This window comes from Rhipicephalus microplus, chromosome 6, assembly GCF_043290135.1.
Source record: "Rhipicephalus microplus isolate Deutch F79 chromosome 6, USDA_Rmic, whole genome shotgun sequence".
Taxonomy (NCBI): domain Eukaryota; kingdom Metazoa; phylum Arthropoda; class Arachnida; order Ixodida; family Ixodidae; genus Rhipicephalus; species Rhipicephalus microplus.
The window spans coordinates 131,094,048-131,103,952 of NC_134705.1; the positions used below are offsets into that span (position 1 = coordinate 131,094,048).

Consider the following 9,905-nt stretch of genomic DNA (forward strand, 5'->3'; position numbering starts at 1 on the left):
CACTACCTCCCATCACCAATCCACCACTTGACCGACCATACAGCAAATACAGTTGAGAGGCAGCCAATATGAAATGCAAGATGGTCGTGGACTTGTATCCCCGTGCGTGTTAAAGAACCATAGATTGTCAGACTGTGTCCATTCCTTGTTTGTGCGTGACCACATATAGTGCAACTTTTGCAAACTGCCCTCTCTCTACTTTGTTTGTCCTTGCAAACATCTCTCTACGCCCCATCACCGATCCACCACTTCACTGGCCATAAAGCTGTTATATTACAAAGGTCAAGGGCACTGATGTACGCGGACGACACTGTTTTAGTTTTCACAGGACACTCCTTAGCAGATTTACAAAATGACGCGATGACCGATTTATCGAACATTTCGGAATGGTTTGCCAGGAATCAGCTGACTGTTAACTGTACTAAAACAAAGTATATGGTGTTTCACTCTCGTAGGAAACATATTGACGCTGAATCTCTTAACCTAACAATAAACAACACTCCTACTCAACAAGTTCCTTGTTTTAAATATTTAGGCGTCACTTTTGATGAACACTTACACTGGCATGAGCAAGTACAAAGTGTGTGCGCAAAGCTAGCCTATGGCTGCTATTCTCTAATAAAAGCTCGCCAATATTTTCCACAAGCTATACTCCGCACACTCTACTTTTCATTGTGTCATTGTCACATAGGTTACTGTCTGGAATCGTGGGGTTTGACGTACAACAGTTATCTAAAAACTCTTGAACGACTTCAAAAGCGTACACTGAAAATCATAAGCCAAGGTGAATCAGTAAGTAATATTTTCCAATCACAACGCATTCTCTCGGTTCCGATGTTGCGTGACTACAAAATTGCTGTTTCAGTAAATAACATAATTAATAGAAATTCACCTTTGCCTGCTGATCTTTTTTCAATTCCTAAACGCAATACGCGACATGCTTCGAATGGTAATTTCAATCTGCCCAAATGTTTTAATGTTTACGGAGAAAGACTGATACAGTTTAGTGGAACAAAAATATGGAACACGGTCCCCCTAGAGATTAAAACGGCACGTAATTTCAGCATGGCATGTAAATCATTTTTTCTGTGGAGTCAAGACATGTAAGCATGTGTGTGTGATTCGATTTTCATTGTATTTTTTTAATAAGTGCCTATGTATAGAAACTAGCTGCAAGCTAATAAGTATGCATATCTGCAAGAAAAAATGTATTACTGTGTTGTTGTTGTTACCTCAGAGCTGACCTGTACACTTTTTTATGTTGCACATTGTATTGGACCGTCCACTAGCCACTTTAGGCTATCGGTCCAAATAATCCCTGTAATTGCATATATCTATTTATGAAAATAAAGCTTCATTGATTGATTGATTGATTGATTGATATTGAAGGGGGAACGGAAGCGACGTATAGGTACCACTTACGTATAATAATGTTTTTTGTAAAAATATATACTGTGTTTTCACGTCTGTGATGACGTAGTGGGTGATCTTCGCGGATGGTCCATGACTTAGCAATGAAGCCTTCCAGCGCTTCACCCCACTCATCATTATTCACTCCGTGGATATGCTCTGATTTTCTTTTTCAGAGTGCGACAGAAGACAAGGCCGATGTCTTTATCCTACAGGTAGGCACTTATTTTGCATACAAGGTACTTATGACTTGTTGTTCATTGGACAAATCTCATTTCTAGTTTGCACGGGTGGTGTGGTGTCGTAATTTGAAGTAAATAGGCTGTGAATCAATTAATGACACGTAAAAGTCAGTATAGTTATTTAAAAAGAGTAGCAGCAGTGCACCATCTTCTATCACGTGCACGCTGTTTAGCTAAAATACAACAGAACTTATAAAATGAAATGGGGGGATAACACAAAAAAAAGTTCACATGTGAGACGAACCATATAGTTTCCTGAAATTAACGAGAGGGGACTCTGGCACTGCGATCGTTCGGCGATTATGAGAATGATGCTTATTATATGAAATGGCATGGTCTTCCTACTTTCGGGCTTTGAACGTAGTTGTGGCTTCGTTTATTGCTGTGTTTTGGATTTGTTTCCAATAAAAGAACAAACCATTTGAAACTATGTGACCTGATTTGATATGGTGAGCCTAAAGGTTAAGGTGGTGAAGCGTAACTAACAAACTGTTGCTGATTGTTGCTTCGGAAAAAAAAAACAGCTGCAGGCAATACGAAGCTAAATGGAACGTAATGTACGAGGACTAAGCAAATCCATGAACTTCCTTCAATTCCACACTGTCATGATTCGCACGCTAGCTGAAGCTCCATGTGTTGCAGCTCCTACAGACACTAGTGCCAGAGTTTCTTCGCTTGTATGTATAGAAAACTCTTTGAGACCAACACCGGGCTTGCGGGCTTGCAACCAAATGGCGATTCTAAGCGGTCAATGTTCGCACTAACGTGCGGCTGATCCTCGTTAACAAATGAAACTTTTGCGCGTTCACATTTATGTTACTTCGCAAATTACACCGACAACTGTTCCGCCACATCAAATTACTTCAGAGGCTTGTGACTGTGGTCGTGGAACTAAAAAAATAGTGCAGCAAGCGACCAGGCTGTAGCATGAGACAAATGCGGCCATCTACGAGAATTGGCGACCAGTCGATCGCTTGGCGACTGACTTGGTTGCGCGATCAGCGCTACAGTTGACGTCCAATTTTCTTGACAGCACTGGAACAGCTACAGAACCACAGTGCATGCGTGCTACTGCACCAAAATATAGTGTTTGAAGGGCCCGTAAATCAGCCCCGACATTTTACAACGGAATCTGTACATGGCTAGGAGATACGAAAAACCGTCGAAATTTGCTCGGCGAGGTTCTCAGAGCTACCGAACATGTCACATTTCACGGCCACAAGCGCGTGCTTGGGCGTGGCGGGATCGTCACGTCATCTTCGAAGACACGCAGAGGTTTACGTTGCTGATTGTTGTAGGGTACATTAAAAACCGGACCTGTTGTGATCCAAAACACAACTGATCTGTCAATAATGTTCATAATGGTGCGGTATTCACGCAGAAATCCATCCTCAAGATCAGGTCCTTGCCGCACTGCGATAAAATTACAAATGTAGCAACAAAACCCGAACTGCCGATATTGACTCGAGCGGTGCACTTCCCTGTCAGCATTACCAATACCCCCCCCCCCCCTCCGCGGTTTTCCTGTTGGGCTCGGTCCGTAAGGTTTTTACTTCATTTAGGGAGTCGGCGAGTTTCCGGCTTATAGTAAAATATTCCATGCCAGTATCTACGAGTGCTGTTATTGGATACTCGTCTATGGGAACGTCTACGTTTACTCTTACGATTTACTTTGAAGTCAGTGACGTCGTATCATCCACCGTGTCGTCCATCGTATCGTCTATTGAATGACATGTCCACTGGTGTGCCTTATATGCGAACAAGTTGCGGATGTTGGCGGAAGGTGGAGCTTCGATAGTGGTTCCGTAGGCAGAACAGGCCGTGGAGTTGGCAGCTCTGCATTGTAGGCTGAGGTCAATGGCTCGGGTTAAGACCCAGTGGTAGCATTGTAATATGCACGATTCGATTTATTTTGTGTCACTATTGCGACGAACAGCTGACGCGCAGCTTACAGACCACTGGTCTGATAATTAGCCGGGCAAGGACAATGCTTAGTCCTGGAGGACTTCTTGCCGCACACCTTCTGCTACGGAATCCACTGCGGGCTCTTGTGGAAAAACAAGCAAATTGTGGATCTCCTCACGAGCGACCTCATGAATTAGCTCACGGGAGAGCACTCACTGCCGGCAGTCAAAGCAGAAACGCTGATGCATGCGTTGTTCGATCGACCGTGGGGGCTTCAACTCGATAATAGAAATCTCTTTGACGAATTCCACTACAGCTTTTGGTGGGTTGCGAAGAAGGCCAGCAAACAGTTGTTCTTTGGCGTCTCTCATTTGGGGCCACACTTAGCTTCAGGCATCTCAAGGTCAGCTCGACGGAACAGGTGGGTTATATCCTCCGCCAACTTGGCGAAACTTTCATTAGGCATCTGTATGCGGGACTCGATCAGGTGGTGGTGGTAAAAAACATTTATTTCAGAAAAAGTCTACTAGAGAGTGCCGACGTCGCCCATCGGCATGCTAGAGTGGCAAGACCCTATTCCGGGACGCCAGTGGAGCTGGAAGCTGCCCGTGCGCGCTCCACCAAGGAGCGTTGTGCAGCCAAGGTAGAGCAGCCGAGCAGGTGCTCCTCCCAAGCCTCTCTAGTTGGGATAGGAAAAGGGGATGTGAAAGGGACGGCATTAACTGGGCATGATGCTACGACGTGATATGTGTCGGTGAGGACATGACAGGTCGAGCAGGTGCCATTAATTTCCGGCAAAAAGTGCCTGGCGACCGCCGGACTGATAAAAGTGTTCGTCTGCAGGCGGCGTAGCAGTCGTTCGTCCGCTTTCTCCAAACCGCGTGTGGGGTCCGGGTAGAGGCGGCGCGAAGCCCGGTAATAAGCAGAAATTTTGCGAAAGCGCGTCAGGTTGGTATTGCCAGATTCCGTCTCGGGACATGGAGGGGCAACGGCCCGGACAGGAGAAGCGCGGGCAGCGGCATTTGCCGCCTCGTTGCCGGACAGGCCCGAGTGGCCTGGGGTCCAGACTATACGAATGGGATGAGGGTTAAAGCGCCAAGACGCTGCCTGTAGTAGGCTAGCCGCCAGCGGGGCAATGGAACCCTGAAGGTACTGAGAAGAGGCCGAGCGCGAGTCCGTGAGGATGGTGCGTGAGGCAGGGTGAGAGGCGGCCAAGGCTATGGCAACCTCTTCAGCGTGCATTACTGTGTCTGCTCGAAAGGAGAGGCCATCTACGTGTTTGCCCTCAGTAATCACGGCAGCCGTGAAGTGACCCGAGGGGGAGGGACCCGAGACGTCCACGTAGAAAACACCAGGACGATCGGAGTGTCGCGTATGAAGGGCCGTGGCGCGTGCTAGTCTACGGCCAGGATGGAGGTCGGGGTTCATATTACGGGGTAGAGGTTCCACCCATAGCTTTTGACGCCAGAGCTCTGGTACCGGCTGCAGAGGGTCTTGGTCAGATATCGGCTTAAGGCCAAGTCTGTGTAGAAGACGGCGCCCTGAAGGCGTCTGCGACAGTCGATTGATTTGGTTAACGCGATGAGCTTCGCGCATCTCTGCAAAGGTGTTGTGTACCCCCAGAGCCGCGTATCGGCTGTTGCAAGTTGCAATAGGTAGGTCCAGAGCGCGTTTGTATACTGAACGAAGAAGGACGTCCAGCTGGTGCTCGTGTCGACGACGCAGGCGAAGGTAAGGCAAGGCGTAGAGGACGCGACTGGTCACAAACGCGTGGGCCAATCGGAGGGACTGAGACCCGCGGAGGCCGCCGCGCTTGGTAGAAACTCGCCGTATCATGCGGCTCACCTGTTCGCTGGTGCGTCAGAGGCCTGCTATTGTGCCCTTTAGATCCAAGGACGATCTGAGGTGAAGGCCAAGAACCCGAATATTTTGCACTGACGGGACGGGCCCGGACGGAAGAAAAATTTGAGGCAGCGGTAGTGGAGAGACTGAAAGAAGAGCCGATTTAGCTGGAGAGCACTCCAGGCCGCTTGAACCTGCATAGGTGTCCACTAGAAGGGCAGCCTTTTGCAGGCGTTCTTAGATTTGCGCTAAGGAGCCGGTGTTGGTCCAGATTGTGATATTGTCCGCATATAGTGCGTGTTGTATTCCCTCGACCTCGCTTAGAAGAGAGGGGAGGTTCATCATCGCCACGTTAAAAAGCAGAGAAGACAGGACTGCCCCTTGAGGTGTACCCCGCGTGCTTAATAAGTACGGGCCGTGTTCGGTAGAATTAAGGCGAATGAAGGCGGTGCGATGTGACAGAAAGACGCGAGTGTAGTTGAAAGTCTTCTGCCCGCAGTTTGTGGTAGACAGGTTAGTGAGTATAGTGCTGTGTTTGACGTTGTCGAACGCCCCGCGGAGATCGAGAGCGAGCACGGCTTTATCGTTATGGCGCACAGTAGTCGGCTCTATGATATCGTGTTGAAGCTGGAGCATTACGTCCTGCGCTGAAAAATGCGGGCGAAAGCCAAACATCGTGCCGGCAAAGGTCCTCCTGGCCTCCAAGTAGACGGAAAGGCGTTCGCGAACCATGGTTTCCATGAGTTTGCCTGCGCAAGACGTAAGTGAGATGGGTCTCAGTGCCTCAATACTAACGGACTTTGCCGATTTGGGAATGAATGTCACGACCGATGTGGTCCATTCCGCTGGAAGCGGAGAGCCGTCCCATATTGAATTTATAAGGTGGAGTAGCGAGAGGTGTGCTTGGTCGGGAAGATTTGCCAGGAGCAATACTGTGATTCCGTCGCGTCCAGGGGCCGTGCCCCGTCGCATTTTCGTGAGTGCAAATCGTAAATCAGAAAGCATGTATGGGGCGTCGAGGTTGGTGTTAGGGGCGCCAAAATACGTATATGCTGGGCCTGTGGGATCAATTGTGCGGCAGATGTAGCGGTCACCACGTTCTCGCGCGAGTTCATCCGTAGTGCCCTGAAAGGCATGCAGAAGACGGTGGAGCTGGCGTTGCGTTTCTCCCCTGGTGGTGGAGGGATCGAGAAGGCTTCTAAAGAGTCGCCACGCACTCTTAGAGCTCATCTGGTTTGCAGTCTTCGAACAGGTGTCGGCCCTGTTAGCATCGGAAAGTTGTGCGGAGTATGCGGCCGCCTCTGCAGTGAGCGCCTCAATGCGAGCGCGAAGTTTCCGATTAAGTTTGTTGCGTTTCCAGCGCCTTATGAGCCCGCGGCGAGCGTGCCAAAGATGTAGGAGGTGTGGATGGATTGCAGGAGTCAAATTAGAGGTTGCAAGGGTCCGAGTGTTCGCTTGTTTCATATGGAGAGCGTATGAAGCCCACGCTGCATATTCGGTCGAGGAGAGGACGGCGGGGAATGGTTGAATTCTGAACTGAGTCCAATCGGTGAGACGGGCTTGGCCCCAGTGTTGGCGCATTTTCTGCCGCGGTGTGAACGAATTGCGGAGTAAAAAGTGATCGCTGCTTAGGGTTTCGCCTAAATTTTCCCATGTAGCATCGCGGTTGTGACGGGTGAGGGAGAGGTCAGGGCATGTGTCTCGCGTGACCGAGTTGCCGGAACGTGTGGGTTGTCCCGGATCGGTAAGAAGCGTCAGGCTCAGCGAGGAAATGAGCTCCTTGAGCTCTCTGCCCCGGGACTTCTCGTAGTGGTAACCCCAGTGAGGGTTGGGGGCATTAAAGTCCCCGAAAATCACCAGTGGTTGTCGGGCCGCAATACGCAGCGCCCGATGGAAGAGATGCGCAAACGAAGCCTTCGCAAGGCGAGGGGGACAGTACACGTTTAGGATATGTATTGATGGTTGCTCTTCCACTGAGACAGCACTAATATTATGCTTTAGTCGTAAGGAAGATCCAGACCGAGGTCAATCTGTATCGCCGTGTAAGCTTTATGCACGAGGAGGCATGTGGTGGTGCCGCCTACATAGGAGCAGTATCCAGAAAGGGATGGAGCAGGGCCAGATTCTTGGAGTGCCAACACGGCTGGCTGAGAGCCAAGTGAGCTGAGGAAAAGGGAAAGATGTGAACGCTCTCGCCTGTTCCCGGAGCCTCCAGGTTTCCACTGTATGATCTCAAATTTAGACGCAATGTTTGAACGGGACGTACGATTGGTAGCCATCGTGACTGTCTTAGGTTTTATATTTGGTCCTCCATGTCCCGCTCGGAATCCTCAGAGGCAGGGAGGGGCACGGAGGCCGGATTGTCCGACGGCGGTGTGGTGGTAGCCACCTTACGACGACGCCGTGGAGCTGTACCCTCACTGCTCACCGAGGAGGAGCGGGAACGCGATGCCTTGGGTTGAAACTGGGTGATTGCCCAGGCTTGAATAGCCTGGGTAACCTCTACTACTATGCGTTGGACCGAGAAGCTGGTGAGGAGGTGATTAATCGAAGCTTCGACGCGCGTGAGGCGTTCCTCTACGCGCGGGGCGCGTTCTTCGCTAGGGAGAGTTTGGTTAGCGGACAAGAGAACCTGAAGTGCCCCAGGAGCCTCAAGAGCTTCTGGAGTAGATGTGTACCGGTTCCGAGTGCTGGAGTACACATGGCTGCTTGAACCGGCGGTTTAATTGGAGTGGACTTAGCGCGAAGACTAAGCTTGGACGTAGCTGGCGTAGCCGCCTGGACAGAGGAGGCAATACCGGATGGCCTTGCAGTACACTGTTGTTGGGGTTGAAGTCGCTTATTTAAGAGTTCGAGTTGTTTAGTTAAAAGAGAATTTTGCTTTTGAAGTGCCGCAACTTGCTGGCGAAGGGCAGCTGCTGAGCAAAATCACGACGATCGCGTTTGGGTGGTTTAGATGAGCTGCTTACGAAACTCATTCCGGGAAGTCATTGTGGCTTCCCTTTTCCCTTACTACATACGAGCGCTGTCTGCCAGGGTAAAGTAAGCACGCGAGAGCTTCTGGTCTATTGGTTTATGATTCTAGTTGGCGACTCGCTCATACTGCTTGAGCCAATCTTCGACGCCTCTATAAGCTTCTCTGTGGAACATCTCTGGCACCGAAGGTGGCTCAACGGTCGACTGCGAAGCGCTGGTGGTTCTCATATCTCCAGATGAAGTCCTTGGCTGCGGAGACTACAAGAGGATTACCTCGGAGCTAAGGCCTCGCAGTCGGCGACTGTAGGCGTGGGGAGGCGTGTGCACTGATTAGATGGGTTGCGGGATCGGAAAGGTAGTGCCGCTTCATAGAGGAGTGTTGAGCTGAAGTCCAGCGCCTTATTTTCTTATTTTCTAACCAACCAAATACAGCCTCTGAAAATACAAAAGAAAGAACGGCGTTTCATTTTGTTCCGGCGTTTCGTGTTCTTGCGGCACCTTTCGTGATGTAGGCAGTTTAACGACATGGCGTGAGCATGAAGTAACCTCTTGATTGCTGAATATACGAGGTAGCTTTTGTGAATTGTTTCATAACCTGCTTTGCAATGAAGTGGCGCGCCCGTTCCGCGTTGTATTACATGACTATCGTGCTCGATAAACTGATTTCCTATCGCGTTCTGCGCTTGGGACTGCACCACCAGCAGAAAGAGCAGCACTTTGTCGAGAAGCGCAAAATACTGATTGTCTGAATGATTTGTGTGGATATTTCACATGCTTTATGAAGGAATGAGTGACGAGGATGAGATAGCCCTTGCAGGAAGGGTTGTAAAGGCGAGAACGAAACTACTCTCTTGCCATTGAACTCGATGTGGTTTAGGGAACTCGATGTGGTTTAAACGAAGTTGTTCAGCCAGCTCTTAACACTTGACCCCAAGCGAAAAGCTGGCGTGGCTGCTACTGGCTGACTGCTTCACATAAAATGCATTGCTGCCAGATGGGTGATCGGAGTGATTTTTATCGAAAATTGTAATATAGTAATAATGTTTCATCTTACCGTTACCTTGTCTATAGGGTTTATTTTTTTTTACTGAAGCCTGCAGCTGCAACCCCAGGCTTCGCTTTGGACGACGTGCTCGGAACCTGTTATACCATTATAATGGCAGGGTGAACCGGTGTCTGCCCCGCGGGAACAGCGGCAATTGCAACAGTTTTACAACTATGTTCGGGTGCCTGGTGAGGTGCTCACGTTTGCAGCGTTAAGAGAGTAGGATCACACGTGCGGAAATACACGCGGTAATAAAGTTGTTATTTGCGAATACAAGTATTGTCTGTGCCAGTCTCGTTCTTTCGGCGGCAGAAAACAGCTGAAGCGAATTACCTTATAGAAGGTGCTGCGCAATTGACGCTATTTGGGTATAACGCTGTTGTAAGGGAAAATTGTTCCGTGCCGAATCCTAGCGCTTTGTAAACGAACCAGCGTATTTGTGTTACACTTTAGTGCTGCGTGATTGAGCCAAGTCTTCACTATCT

The 9,905-nt window shown here is 49.4% G+C and overlaps 1 long non-coding RNA gene across 1 annotated transcript; it reads left to right on the top strand.

Moving 5' to 3' along the window:
- The first annotated feature begins 1,584 nt into the window (after positions 1 to 1,584).
- LOC142764941 (uncharacterized) lies at positions 1,585 to 9,696 on the top strand. Its single transcript, XR_012883975.1, has 2 exons — positions 1,585 to 1,625; positions 9,469 to 9,696. It is a non-coding gene; the product is annotated as an uncharacterized LOC142764941 (long non-coding RNA).
- The last annotated feature ends 209 nt before the right edge of the window (positions 9,697 to 9,905 follow it).